Genomic DNA, 15300 nt, shown 5'->3' on the forward strand with positions numbered 1-15300 from the left:
TAGCTGGCAAGATGTTAAATTTTATCAATAGAGGGCACTGAGGAGGCAAATTCCCCTCCCTTGTTTTGGTGTGCTCCTCTCATCAGGCAGTGAGTACAGTTTTGATTTGTTTGTTTTCTTCTGGCTGTGCCTTTTCCAGTTAGGTCTTTATTTCAGTTCTGGGGTCTTTTTTTGTGTGTGCTCGTTCTCAGTCCTAGGGTAGTGCCTGCTGCTTATATCTGCTACACCCGTATTCTTTAAGCTTCTCTTTTCCTCTTACTAGTCAATCCTTCATTACTCCAGTATCTTGCTGATAATACTTGTGGTAGGTTGAATAAAGCACCCCAAAGATAGCTGCATTCTAATCCCTGCAACCTGTGAATATGTTACTTTATACATCAAAAGGAACTCTGCAGATGTGATTAAATTAAGAACCTTGAAAGAGAGGGATTATCCTGGATTATTCAGGTGGGTCCTAAATGTAATCACAAGCATCCTTATAAGAGGTAGGCAAGGGATATTTGACTACAAAAGAGGATAAGACCAGGGAGTGTGACTAAGGAGACAGAGATTGGAATAATGCAATCACAAATCAAGCCTCCAGGAACTAAAAGAGGCAAGGAATGGGCTCTCCTCTGGATCCTCCAGAAGGAATCAGCTTTGTCAATACCTTGACTTTAGCTCAGTGAAATTGAATTCCAGAACTTCCAGAACTTAAAAAGAATATATGTATGTCATTTAAGACACTAAGTTTGTGATAATATGTTACAGACGCAATAGGAAGGTAATATAGTACTTAATATTAAACTTTTCTATTCAAATAACTGTATGGTTTCTGTCACCTGACAGGATTCTATTAGAATCTTGAAAGAATATGAGGTGTTGGGGCGCCTGGGTGGCTCAGTTGGTTGGGCGACTGCCTTCAGCTCGGGTCGTGATCCTGGAGTCCCGGGATCGAGTCCCGCGTCGGGCTCCCTGCTTGGCGGGGAGTCTGCTTCTCCCTCTGACCCTCCTCCCTCTCATGCTCTCTGTCTCTCATTCTCTCTCTCTCAAATAAATAAATAAAATCTTTAAAAAAAAAATTAAAATTAAAAAAAAAAAGAATATGAGGTGTTCCTGATCTTTCTTCTTGAAAGATCTATCAGTTGAGTGTCTGCCTTTGGCTCAGGTCATGATCGCAGCATCCTGAGTTTAAATCCCTTATGGGGCTCCCTACTCTGTGGGGAGCCTGCTTCTCCTTCTGCCTCTGCCTATTTCTCTCTCTGTCTCTCATGAATAAATAAATAAAATATTTTTTTAAAAAAAGGAGAGAAGAGGTTTTTTAACATGCTCCTAAGGAGAGTCTTTAACTTTCATACTTGTTAAATTGGTGAGTAATCACCCTCAGCCTTTGGCTGCCATTGGCCATTGGCTTTCTTCAATGCATTATTATAACCCGTGTATGTCACATAATTCAAAAGTACTTATATTTACTTCCAAACTACCTCAAAAATGCTGAGATACAGCTCTCTCAGTGCATTTTCACCCATCAATATCTCATCTTAGTCGAACTCCAGTGAAAGTTTCAACAATTGCACCACTACAACTTTCTTGCTATTATCAGTATTCCCCCAACGCCAGTTATGTGGCCCTTATTGACAGCTGACCAACAGGTGATCTGTCCTAAAATCTAAAATAAAATTTAAGTCTGCTTCCAAAGATCATTCATGGCACCAACTAGTAATAGGTTGGGACTCTTGTGAAAGAGGCTCTGAGATAAAACTTTCATGCAGATGGAATATTGGGAAATACTCTTAAAGACAACTGCAAGAGACTGAGAAAAACTAGATTAGAGATAGAAATTGAACTGGGAAGCAACTGCAACGTAGGCCTTATTCAATCTCATGAAGAGTTCTGGAGCTGTAATAATATCCCCTCAGAGTTGTCCCTGATTTGAAATAATGAAGTTACATATTAGGTAGTCATTGGGTACAGGATTCTCCTGAAGAAGGCATACTTCATTAAAAGAATATTAAACATAAATAGGTGCTCAACTTTATTAGTCACAGGGTAAATGCAATTAAACTTACAATGAAATACCGGTACACACCACAAGAATGACTAAAATTAAAAAAAGCTGACAGACCAAGTGTTTTCAAAAATGTGGAGAAATTAAGAAATCATACTCTGTGGATGTGAGAGTAAATTTGTAGAACTACTTTGAAATATTATTTGACAATATTGACTAATGTTGGATAAATGCACAGGTACTGAATGACTCAACAGTTCCGGTCTAAGATATATACCCAGTAGAACTATTGTCACATATTTACCAGAAGACATATAATAAAATATGCCTAGCTACACCACTTATAATAACTCCAAACTTCCAGGTACCTTAAAAACATTCATCATTTGAATGGATAAATAGATACTAGTACATTCATATTATTTAGATAAATGAGAAACAATGATCTACAACCACACACAATATGGATGATTCTCACAAATATTATGTAGAACAAAATAAGTCAGACATAAATGTGTGTATAAGGTATAATTCTATTTATATGAAGTACAAATAAGTTGATGCCATTACCCACAAATATAGGGTCAATTAATCTTTGACAAAGCAGGAAAGAATATCCAATGAAAAAAAGATAGTCTCTTCAACAAATGGTGCTGGGAAAACTGAACAGAAGCATGCAAAAGAATGAAACTGGACCACTTTCTTACACCTTACACAAAAATAAATTCAAAATGGATTAAAGACCTAAATGTGAGACAGGAAACTATTAAAATCCTAGGGAGAACACAGGCAGTAATCTCTTTGACATCTGCCGTAGCAGCTTCTTTCTAGATATGTCTCCTCAGGCAAAGGAAACAAAAGCAAAAATGAACTATTGGGACTTCATCAAAATAAAAAGCTTCTGCATAGTGAAGGAAACAATCAATCAACAAAACTAAAAGGCAACCTACAGAATGGGAAAAGATATTTGCAAACGACATATCTAATAAAGGGTTAGTATCCAACATCTATAAAGAACTTATAAAACTCAACACCCGAAAAACAACCCATTTTAAAATGGGCATAAGACATGAATAGTATTTTTCCAAAGAAGACATATAGATGGACAATAGACATGTGAAAAGATGCTCATCACTGATCATCAAGGGAATACAAATCAAAACTACAATGAGATATCACCTCACACAAGTCAGAATGCCTAAAATTAACAACACAGGAAACAACAGGTGTTGGCAAGAATGCAGAGAAAGGGGAACCCTCTTACACTGTTGGTGGGAATGCAAACTGGTGCGGCCATTCTGGAAAACAGTATGGAGGTTCCTCAAAAAGTTAAAAATAGAAGTACCCTAGGATCAGCAATTGCACTACTAGATACTTACCCAAAGGATACAAAAATACTGATTTGAAGGAGTACATGCACCCTGATGTTCATAGCAGCATTATCAACAATAGCCAAATTATGGAAAGAGCCGAAATGTCCATCAACTGATGAATGGATAAAGAAGAGGTGGTGTATATATATATAATATATAATATATATATTATATATATAATGGAATATTAATAAATAATGAAATTTTGCCATTTGCAACAACATGGATGGAACTAGAGATCATTATGCTAAGTGAAATAAGTCAGCCAGAGAAAGACAAACATCATAGGATTTCACTTAACATGTTTGTTAAGAAACAAAACAGATGAACATAGAGGTGAAAAAAAGAGAAGAAAACCAAGAAACAGACTCTAAACTATAGAGACCAAACTGATGATTACCAGAGGGGAGATGGGAGTGGATGGGTTAAATAGGTGATAGGGATTAAGAAGTACATTTGTGTGATGAGGACCAGGTGTTGTATGTAAGTATTGAATCACTAAATGCTGCACCTGAAACTAATATTACATGGTATGTTAACTAACTGGATTTTAAATAAAAACTTGAAAAAATAAATACAGCAAACAAAACAAATAAATCTATGCTATTGGAATACAGAAAGAAAAACGAGTCCCTTTTATAGATGTGAAAAGATGTATCACCTCAATAGTAATAGTACAAATAAAAGTTAAAATGATACTGACACTATTTTTCACTTATCAATTTGCAAAAAATCTCAAAGTTTGATAATACCTCGAATTATGTGGGGAATATATTACTGAAAAAATTGAAATTTTTTCCTTAAAGAGTAAGATTTGCCCATAATGCATGAAAATGTTTTATTTGGCCAGGGTTCATAAATATCACTCATAGAGCTCCTTAAATATAGATCCTGAATCCCACCTCTAGAAATTTGGATTCAGTAATTCTGGGGTGGAGAGTAATCATTTTCATTTCCAACAACTTCCCAGATGTTACTAATGTTGGCCTTTTTCCAAACCATCTTTTAAATAATACTGCCTCAGACTCAGTTTCACGAGAGAGATTATTATAACTTTTATAATTATTTTCTGACCTTCAAAATGTACCACAAATTTATCAAAGCATGCTTTTTACTCAGTTGCCAGATATTATTTCTTGATATTTAATATCATCTACTACAGGAAAATAAATCTTCGATGTTATTGACACAGATTTGGTTTCTAGTAGAATTCTAGTTATTTCTAATCAATGAGAGGTATTCACAAAAGACTTTGAAATGGAGGAAGCCATTATTCTCCTAAGTGCCTAAAGCAAGAACATGGATTCAGCAAATGGTCAATGAGAGATTGTACCCAAATCATAAGGGTTTCTAGGACCACTTTGAAATTACAGACAACTGAAACAAAGTGGAAGCCTCCATGCAAACATGGCTCTAACATTCCCTATAAAATTCCTGACTTAAGCTTCTCCAGTCTTCCAACAGGTATTAAGCTATATTTTCCCTATCTTAACCCACTTAATATAAGGAGCTAAGTAACCTACTTACTCTAAGTGATTTTCATTTCTTGACTGAACCTTGAATACCTGTAGATACCAAGATCCCATCTGTCTTTGTTCTACAAAATTAAAAGGAAATTTAAATTTCCACTCCAATTTTCTCTATCATTTGTTTCTCTGGGTCCTATCATTTTTACATAGCATAATGTGTGTGTGGGGGGAGTGGTTAAAAGTAGAATGAAATTTTACATTATCAAGAGTCACTCAAGGGTAATTCAAAAAAGCTAAAGAATTCCGCCCCGCACCCTCCGGTTGATTTCACTACTCTTGCAGGATAAAGGTGAAAGCATTTTGCACTAGATATTGTCAAGCTTTGGACTTGTCTCATTATTCAAATCAGATGATAAGAATTATTAATGGATTTTATAGAAGAATAGACCTTTTAAGAAAGATAATTTTTAACCAGTTTCTTCATTCTAATAGCCTCATCACATGTGAAAGCAGTAAGCTTTTTTAGAGAATTGAGATACACAGCAGTGCGTGGAGAAATGACAAATGATTATCCTGAAATGAAACAGCTATTAATTATATTTTTATGCATCTGTGCTACACCTGAGCCTCTCTAGACGTGTGTGATAAACTTGGATTTTTTTTTAAAAGCAGTGAGTACTCGTTTCTAAAAATACTTTGTTACTTCTATCCCACCACAAATGTACATTTTATATCTAGGAGTTTTGTTGAGGTCAAAGGGAACATGACCCATGGGAATCAAATAATACTTCAAAACAGACTATATTTCAAACAACACAAACTAGTAAGTATAAATAGCCACTAAAAAATAGTATTAAGAGGCGAATTTTCAAATTTATATTCACCTAGTTTAAATTCTAAACTTTTCAGTGGAGCCCATATAATCTGAGTCCTTCAGAATATTATAGTCATCATTTCATTAATATTGAAGGATAATATCTTCAGCCCTTTTAGAACATCCTATTAGTGACAGAAACCACTCTTCACCTTACATAACAGATGCTAAGAAAATTTATGTTTCTCCCAGACCTATTATACCCCATGACCTGTTTCCACAAAATTCTACATCTCCATTTTGGTCTCTCTTCTTATAAATGCATCATCTTCCCAGTTTTACCTCTTGTCTCCTTCTGCTTTATTTAATCAATAAATTTAATTTATGTTTGTTTTTCCTGTTTGGAGAAACTCCAGAGGATTGGAGCATTGCATAGTACAGGCTCCAACTTAAAACTGAATATTACACATCTGTGTCTTAAAAGTTCTCACCATGAAGACCTTTCAACTGGCTGTGTATGTCTAGCTTTTGCATCAGCCTGTCACTTTCTCTTTGCCTCTTACAGACTCTTTATCACCACCCCCTCTGCCCCACTCCCTGCTCCAAATACCTCACAAGATCCTTTCTGTTTCCTCTCTCATGCATTAAGGCTTGAACTCTCATAAATTTTATGTCTAATAGAGTTTCATTTTCTTCCCTAAGCCCCAAACTATTTCTTGGCTTACCTAAACATTGTAAAACCATTAAGATTGTCTTCTAAACAAAGGAAAATATACTTGGGACCATTTTTATTAAGCACTAAGAAATTCTAATTTCTAGCTTTTTATTTACTCTGTCCCCAAATGAACTATAAGGCAGGGCCTCACTCACTTACTTACTAGGGTAAATTCACAAGCTATATGGAAATTTTTGCCTTGTGAATGTAGGACTGATTCTAAGCAAGGTTATTTAGGGTAATCAATTCTATCCCAAAGGTCTTCAAATGTTAACTTATCACAAATGTCTTCACCATATTTCTTTCATTGCAGGAGTTAGAATCCTTACCATGACTGTTATTTCTCCTGAAGGCACTCTATAAAATATAAAATGTTCCCTATGAGAGTTTAAACTTAAACCATATCACTTTCCAAACTAAAGCATTCTAAGACCCACCCAGGAAGGAGGGGGAAATAAAGGGAATATGGCATTACTTTAAAATACATTGACTCTACTTATATATGCATTGGCATATCATTTAGGAAGAAAGTATGCTTATGGTTGCATACAACCTGGGCAGTCATCTAGATGAATGTTAACCAAAGCACATTTAATCTGAGGACAGCAAAACAGAACAAAACAAAACAAAAAACAACAAGGCAAAAATCAAAATATATCCATTCAGGACTCCTGCTAATTTCTACAAATCAGAACAGATAATTCAGATTTCACAGAATTGTAAGGATCACAATCATCAGATTTTTCATCATCTGAATATTAGACCATATATTGAACCACACAAAAGAAAGGCTTTTTCCCTTTCTGCTCTTAAACCTTTGTCTTAACTATGAGACCATGAGGATAGCCCAGACCCTTTTATATCTTAATGTTTTTCCTAAAATGTTCTCTTTGCTGTGTCCTCAGGGTCACTATAATGTTTCAAGACATATATGTGATTTTAAAAGAATGGTTTTGGTTTTAACTGATTAATTGATCATTTAGGAGGATGTTGGAAAGATTCTCTCCCATGTGATCTTGAAGATTTTATTTGTCACTCATGTACTCCAATGTTTTAGAGCATGTTGAAAATATTTTCACAAAATAAACATTGGAAAGAAGTTGAAAAAAAAATGCTTAAATATAAGTAATAGTCCTGGGCAGCCTCTTTCAAGCAATTTTAGTAGATTTTAATAGGAGATAATTTTCAACTTCAATTTGCCTCATTAGTACAAAAGTATTTAAAAGTTTAAATATAACCATTTGTCTTTGCTGGTGTCATTATCATTGTCACCATCTCTTGGAATTTAACTTTTAAATTCATTGTATTTTTATTTCTATATTTTTATTTCTATATATTTTTCACCTTCTTCCTTTATATTTCTATTTTTACCATTGATTTATTTGGCCTTGTTCTTGTTTATTTCTGTAGGTCTATAAAATACATTCTGCTTTTGTTTCTTTTTGAGTTACTTTTGGTTTATTGCTTCCCACTTGAGATCGCTTTCTTTCCTTTTAGTTAAAAGAATACTTATCAACATTTTTCTGTTTCTTCCCAATAGAATATGTTTTCTGTTTGAATATTTTTTTAACCAGTTTCCGTAATACGATTTCAGAACTTGATATTAAAATTTATTACTTCATCCTCAAAGGCATGTTATAAACTATTCTGAAACAAAGAAATTAAAAGTTTCTTTCTTCTTCATGATTTATATATAGTAGCTAAACTGAGTTCTATTCTGTAAAGTTTAAGTAACAAATTATGCAATTGGTTTTGTGTGTGTGTATTTTTTGTTTTGTTTTGTTTGTTTACCACTAGGTAGGCCTGGGTTCAATCAGATTTTATATAATTCTGTCTTTATTTGAATTTTTCTTACCTGCAGTTTAAAAAAGGTAATCCACTGAGACCTAGTTCATTGTTATCAAGAGAGATAGTAACAAATTTCTACTCAAAAATAAAGGATAACTAAGGCATTGTCTTAGTGTTATCTTAGGTTGGGTATCTGTGAATTTTAGGGGCATTCCTATTGAATTTATTCCACATTCAACTCTTTGTTCAGATATCTATTACTAAGACATTTTTTAAAAGATTATTTATTTATTTATTTATTTATTGAGAGAGAAAGTGTGTGTGAGCAGGAAGCAGAGGGAGAGAGAATCTGAAGCAGACTCCGTGCTGAGTGCAGAGCCTGATGTGGGGCTCTATCTCACGACCCTGAGATCATGGCCTGAGCCTAAACCAAGAGTTGGATGCTTAACTGACTGAACCACCCACGCACCCACTAAAATATTTTTTTTCCCATTTGCAAACCATTTTGGCCTATCTTTGAATGATTCTCAGTTTTCCCAGTTCTTTATTTTTTTGTTGGTGTTTTCCATTACGTGGTTCTGTACCTCACTCAGTGTAGTACCTGCTACTGTGTTTCAGCTTAGCTTTGTTCTCTCTGTTGAGCTTAATGTTTTATTAGTTTAGGGTACAAATTAATTACACCTTTCAAAGTATAATTTTCAGGGAAGATAAAAACAAAACACATAGATAATGGAAAGGTATCAAAGATTTCTTTAACTCGTGAATGTGAAAACTATTGAAGTGGTAAAACTGGTTCAATGAGCATTTGAGAAACAGTATTTATTGAATTAAAGAATGCTGGAATGAGTTTAGTTATAAGACAAGCTCATATAAATTAAAGCATAAGCATTTTGATTATCTTTTCTACTGGAAAAAAGTCTGTAAGTTAACATCTAACCTCATGGAGACTGGGCCTTAATAAATATAAGTATCAAGTAAAACAGGTATGTATCACCTAGAGGACTAAAATCTCTTTGAGTATGCTTATTAGTCAATGCTACTGTATGACATTCAAAAGACAGACAACCATCCTTTGTCCATATGTCTAAGTATTTGATAATTTTTTGTAACCTCTCGCCTCTAGATTCTAAACCATTTGAGAAGATATAAGAATATGAAACAAACTAGCTATGTTAGCCAAAGCCAATAATAATTCCTGTTTCCTTCTCATTCTTGTCCCAAAATACTTAAATTCACTCAGTGACAACAGCGGAGCTGGATAGCTACGGGCTTTGCCCCAAATGACAGGGCTTGCTGTGGTGGTGTTAACATGGAGGGGACAAGTACATGGAGCTTGAGATACAGAGGATCTACGTATGTCCCAGTTATAGGTAAGCAGCAATGCTTCTCCACTCAGGCCAGTGCAGAGCAAGATTTTCCATTCTTAGTTCACTGATCTGCTGATGAGAAACACTGGGTAAAGAGAGTGAAGAATGGAGGAAATGTTCTAAGGGGAGATCTGTTCAAATATTATAGACCAAATCATAATAAAACATAATCATCAGGCTTGTCTTTTCTCCTAGATGAAAACTGCAATATCACATCTAATTTTATAAAGACTGGACCCTAATAAATAGTAAACAGCAAGCAAAGCAGGAATATATCTCTCAGATAATTAAAATCTCTTTGAGCCCTCTTACAAGTCACATATTGTTCTTTCTTAATGCACACAAGATTTCCCTCTTAAGGATTTCTACCTCCACACTGAAAATAATCTATTTTAACTTCAAAAGGACAATTCTAAACCTCCTGCTATATTATGACCCTATCCCACATCCCTGACAATCAGGCCAAAATTCATATCCAGTTCTTCATTCTGTTGCTTTTTTCTTATTTCTTATTCTGTCATAATGTCATCACTCTTTCCTATTTGGTAATGGAGAAATAAAGTACACTTTTTGAAAGAATGCTATTAGGAAATATGATAAAGGCAAAAAAAAAAGCAAAATTTATCTGTGTAAACATTTCCATTTTTTTTTTTTTACTTTAAACCCTTACTAGATTCAAGAAGGAGGCTTGAGTGGTTTGAGATTAGGTAGTATATACAATGAGATTGAAATTAAAAAAAAAAATGAAGTACTCAACCAAGGGCTTCTAATGATGCAGTTTCAAATTCAAGAATATCTATAAAAATTATGGGTATAAACAGTCAGTAACAGTGAAGGATCTTAGATTTTATCGTACCTTCATGCTAACGACTTAGTTTGCCATAGTTCCGTAGATGCTGACAGAAGACATTTAGACTCCTAAGGAGGAGAGTTTATTAGCATAACAATATCACTAGCCAGAGTATCATAATGTGGGTTCTTCCTGCTCCTATTCCCACAGGAAATGGAAAGAGGTTCATGTGACATCTGAAAATGCACTGTGTTTCATTATAGGACAGGAACTCTGAGCTTAGAAAACTCAAAAAATTTTACAGTGGATATTAAGCATGGCTGTCCTTTGCTTCAAAGAGAGGTACTGTCTTTCTTTCAAGTCTGTAATTATACCTAGCTTTCCCCCGCCTACACACACACTATCTCCTTCTCCAACAATGTTTGCTAAACAGACGTTCTTAAAAAGATCTTCAGAACAAAGAGTCTTTGCTTGCCAGATATGCAGAAATGCAAGAAGATATCCGTGGAGACTCATTTCCTAACAATACATACTCCTCCGTCTTACACCATCTTGGCTTTTAGTATATTTTCCTATAAGCCTGTCAATTCATCAGCACTTTGACAAATCTGATCAGTAAAGGCTGGGAGAAAGTCCCTTCAGTCTGGCTGAGGCCAACATTGCAGTATTGACATCAATAATGCTCCCAAGAGAACAGGAGCTATTAGTTGAAAAAAAAATTCATAAACCATCAGAGAGTTAGCATATAATGCTATGATACCTTCTCCTATGTTGGCTTTTCCTCTGAGTCCAAGGCATTAATTCAAGTAAAGCTATATTTTCTAGTGATTGTTCAGACTCTGCCTTGTCCACAGGGAGGAAGTCAAGGACAGTTCAGTCATCCATAATAATATTGGCCAGTGAGTTAAAGCTTACCTGAATGTCTTTTAGAGCAGAGGTGATGTCACTGATCACTTTTGCTAAAGTCAGAAACAAATTTAAAATTACAGTGTCTAATTGGAGGACTTCCTTTATAAGGATAACTGTCCACTGCTTGTATATAAAAAAGTTAGGTATCCATCTAGGGAGTTTCTGTAAGTAAGTAAGTAAGGGTAGACTCAATTTGAAGATATCACCAGGCTTCTGAAGGGTATGTATCTGCTGGTGGTGTGTCCTTAAACACTTGCAGCTCTCTTACAATCATCCCTAAAGTGCAAGTACTATATTTGAGAGAGAGTCAAGTTAATGCTTAGCTTCTACAAAATAAGTACAGTTTGGGGTGCAAGTGTTATACCTGGAAGAAAATGTTGCTTATAAATGTTGGGGCGTCTCATGTAGGACTTACATCAGTCTGTGTACACCAATGCATTTTCCTACATGCAAAACATTCAGGTATCTGGGAAGTACAGACAACATTAATATCTTTGCTGCCCTGGCTCTCCTAGATGTTTGGGTTATTGTTCCTCCTTCAGCACTATAAATCAGAGTTTCCCATTTTGGTAGCTAAAAAATCACTACTTTTTCAATCAAACTCTACTTGAGTAGCCTTTTCTTCCAGAAGCATTATGTTTGAGGGAAAAGGAAAGTTTTAGAAAATTTACAGAAAAATAGTGTCCCCCCTACCTTGGTCTTTGTGAGGCAATGAGCCACTGTGAGGTGACTCACCAAGCAGTGTACTCTACCAAGTGGCCATTATCCTTCCTATATAAGGCTATGTCATTCCAACAAGGGGACCGAGGTAACTGCAAACCAGAATTAGGTTTGAATCTGGGTCCTTTTTGACCAGATTGTCACCCAGAAGATTATATCATTCAGATAGAATTGAGTGGCAAGGGGCGCCTGGGTGGCTCAGTCGTTAAGCGTCTGACCTCGGCTCAGGTCATGATCCCAGGGTCCTGGGATCGAGCCCCGCATCGGGCTCCCTGCTCCGCGGGAAGCCTGCTTCTCCCTCTCCCATTCCCCCTGCTTGTATTCCCTCTCTCGCTGTGTCTCTCTCTGTCAAATAAATAAATAAAATCTTTAAAAAAAAAAAAAAAGAATTGAGTGGCAAATAGAATAAAATAAGCCTCATGCAAAGAAACAGAGTAGAATCTCAAATTTTCAAAATAGGTCTATGTTACTTCATACCCCTTCTATCTTGATCGTTATCCAGGACTTAGTCAGGAAGAAGTGATCCCTTTTTAAAGGACATCTGCTTTAGTGACCAAACTGCTATACTAATGGGAGGAGGTGAAGTGGGTACAGTGAAGAAATTTACTGAGTCAAATTTTCAGTAGGTCATTCTAATACTCAACAATATCAGAAGCCTATAGATGGTAGGAAGCATGGAAAGTCTACCAAATACCTTGACTTTCAGCCCAGTGATGGGTGGTATTTGTTATAAAAGTCACACTGTGAACGGACTAAATAGTGCTTGGAAAGCTGGAAACATAACACAGGCTAGTTTCAAGAACCAACAGTATGTGGCTAGAATCAACTAATTGGACTATAACAGCAACATCATAACTTGACCAAATATCAAGAGCAGTATGCCTGTTTGATAACCCCAAGACTGGTTTAAAGTTTCAATGTAGTCTGTCAGGAACAGGTAGCATGCCAGTATGATGTGGCCTCCTTCACCACAAGAGAGAAAAGTCCAATTGGCATTAGTCATAAGACTTTCATACAACTGAAGCCTCTGGTTTAGAAAGAGTCCTTTATCTTATGTCTGGTTTATGACAGTGGATGCATTGCCAATTTGGGTGATGATGGATTCAGGCAGAAATGCTTGCAATCTGCTGTGTACAGACTCGATCAGCAGCTAGAGTCCAGATGGCCTCATCAGAGAGTGTACCTGTACCAGGTCTCTACATGAGTGACCCAAATGATTAGATCAACAGCTGTGACTTGCCTCCCCAGTGTGTGGCCCCAAACAAGAGTATCTTTAATATGCTAATCTGTAGTTTTCCACGGGGCACACCAAGCCATTGGTAATAACTTGAGAATTAGTAAAATTAAACAAGGTTCATCAAAGAATATTGACCAGAGCAATGATCCCTGGAGTTTTGCTCAATGAGCAGAGCATTTACATCCATTTTTAAGTTCTGCAAGGCTGACAACTGAGTTTGAATTGTCACACCAATACAATGGATACCATCTGGTTTTAGCTTAGTTGAACCATCACTGGGCCAAGGTCAAGCACTTATGGGAATAACTGTGACTGGAAGATCTCAATAAGCAACCGGCTTTGCTTCAGATGTCAAAGTGGGGGATAAAGATATGCTAAAGGATACTTGTCACTTTATTTACTTTCTCATGTATAGTTAAGATAGCATTGGGATCAAGCTGCCATATCCTTCACACATACCATTTATTTTCTACAAGCAAGACTTACTGGCTTGTGGACCAGAATCTTCTGCCCGTCCAGGGTGAATCTTTGAAACAATCTTTGAAAACAATTTATTCTAGGAAACAGAATAAAATGTAGAAGAACATTATTTTTGTTTTCTCAATAGAATTAAAAAATATGTAAATGAATAAATCATGAAAAGTGAGATTACATGACAAGAAAAGATAATTTCTAAAAACCTGCCTGAGACAGAACAAACTGAGCAGAAACTGGATGAGATAGGAGAAAATATAAAAAATCCACTATAAAATTAAAATTCAGATTAATCTTAAATATTATAATATGCAGAGTCATCAAGAAAAAGAAGTAAAGATTATATGGAAGGAAAGTTAAGAAGCCTCACCAGGAGAAAGAAAAGGCAGGCATAGGAAGAGAAGGTGATAAAATCAACATAAGGAAAAAAAATGCAGGGACACCTGGGTGGTTCAGTTAGTTAAGCAACTATCCTTGGCTCAGGTCATGATCTGGTGAGGGCAGGGGTCATCCTGGGATCAAGCCCCCTGTCAGCAGGGAGTCTGCTTCTCCCTCTGCCCCTCTCCACACTCCCCACACCCCCACTCATGCTCGCTCTCTCTCCAACAAACAAAATCTTTAAAAAAAATGCAGTCATGCCCCTCCCCAGTGTGCACATTCTCTCTCTCTCAGATCTCTCTCTCTCTCTAAAAAAAGAAAAGACTTAGAAATTTGTAAATAAAAAAATAACATTTTGGGTATTTCAAAATATCTTGCTTTAAAATTTCATTAGGCCAAGACTAAATATGAGAATATGTCTCCAAATTTATAAAACATGAATTATATTTAAAAATATTATGCCAGTGGGACACAAATCACATTTTATTTAAGAATTTGTAATCATATAAATGTAACATGATCAACTGTGGGTTGTTTTGTGTGTTTGTTTTTTGTGGAGATTACATATGCACATTTCAATATTTATTTTGTTATTCTTTTTATTCCCTAAAAATAGACTACATGATCCAAGGTATTTTTCTGGGCTACAGTTTTAATTCTAAGGCTACATTATCCTAATATATAATTAAAAGTAATTTATGCAATTACCTTTTCATTCACTTATCCATTGGTAAAAAAAGAAAAACACTTTGCATATTTGGTACTTTGTCCATGTTATAAGACCTGAAATTGACAATTTTTGTTTTCTCAATAACTATGTCACCCCACTGAACACAGGTAAACTTGATCACAAGCTGTGATATTGTTAAATAATAACATAAAATATAGGAATTCAATATTTTTGAAGCTAAAGGAATATGTTATTAGTATCAGTGAGTTTTACTGCTGTAATTGGCATTAGAAATGAACTAAATAAATGGTCTCATTTTAGGAAACAGGGAAAGAAGGCCAACAAGGTTGGTTCACTTATTCAAGATGGTACAGGTAAATGACATCAAAGCCTGGAATAAATATGGACCACCCATATTATAAGTTTATTACTCCTTCCACTATAGTATATAATTAAATATTTTGCTGAGATTTATTTATTAAAATATAAACAATTATAAGTCATATCTAAATCAGTTGACAACATGATTATTCAAATTGCAAACTACTAAATTATTTTTTTTAAGATTTATTTATTTATTTATTTGACAGAGAGAGAGTGCACAAGCAG

Source organism: Halichoerus grypus, chromosome 8 (assembly GCF_964656455.1).
Source record: "Halichoerus grypus chromosome 8, mHalGry1.hap1.1, whole genome shotgun sequence".
NCBI classification, from domain to species: Eukaryota; Metazoa; Chordata; class Mammalia; order Carnivora; family Phocidae; genus Halichoerus; species Halichoerus grypus.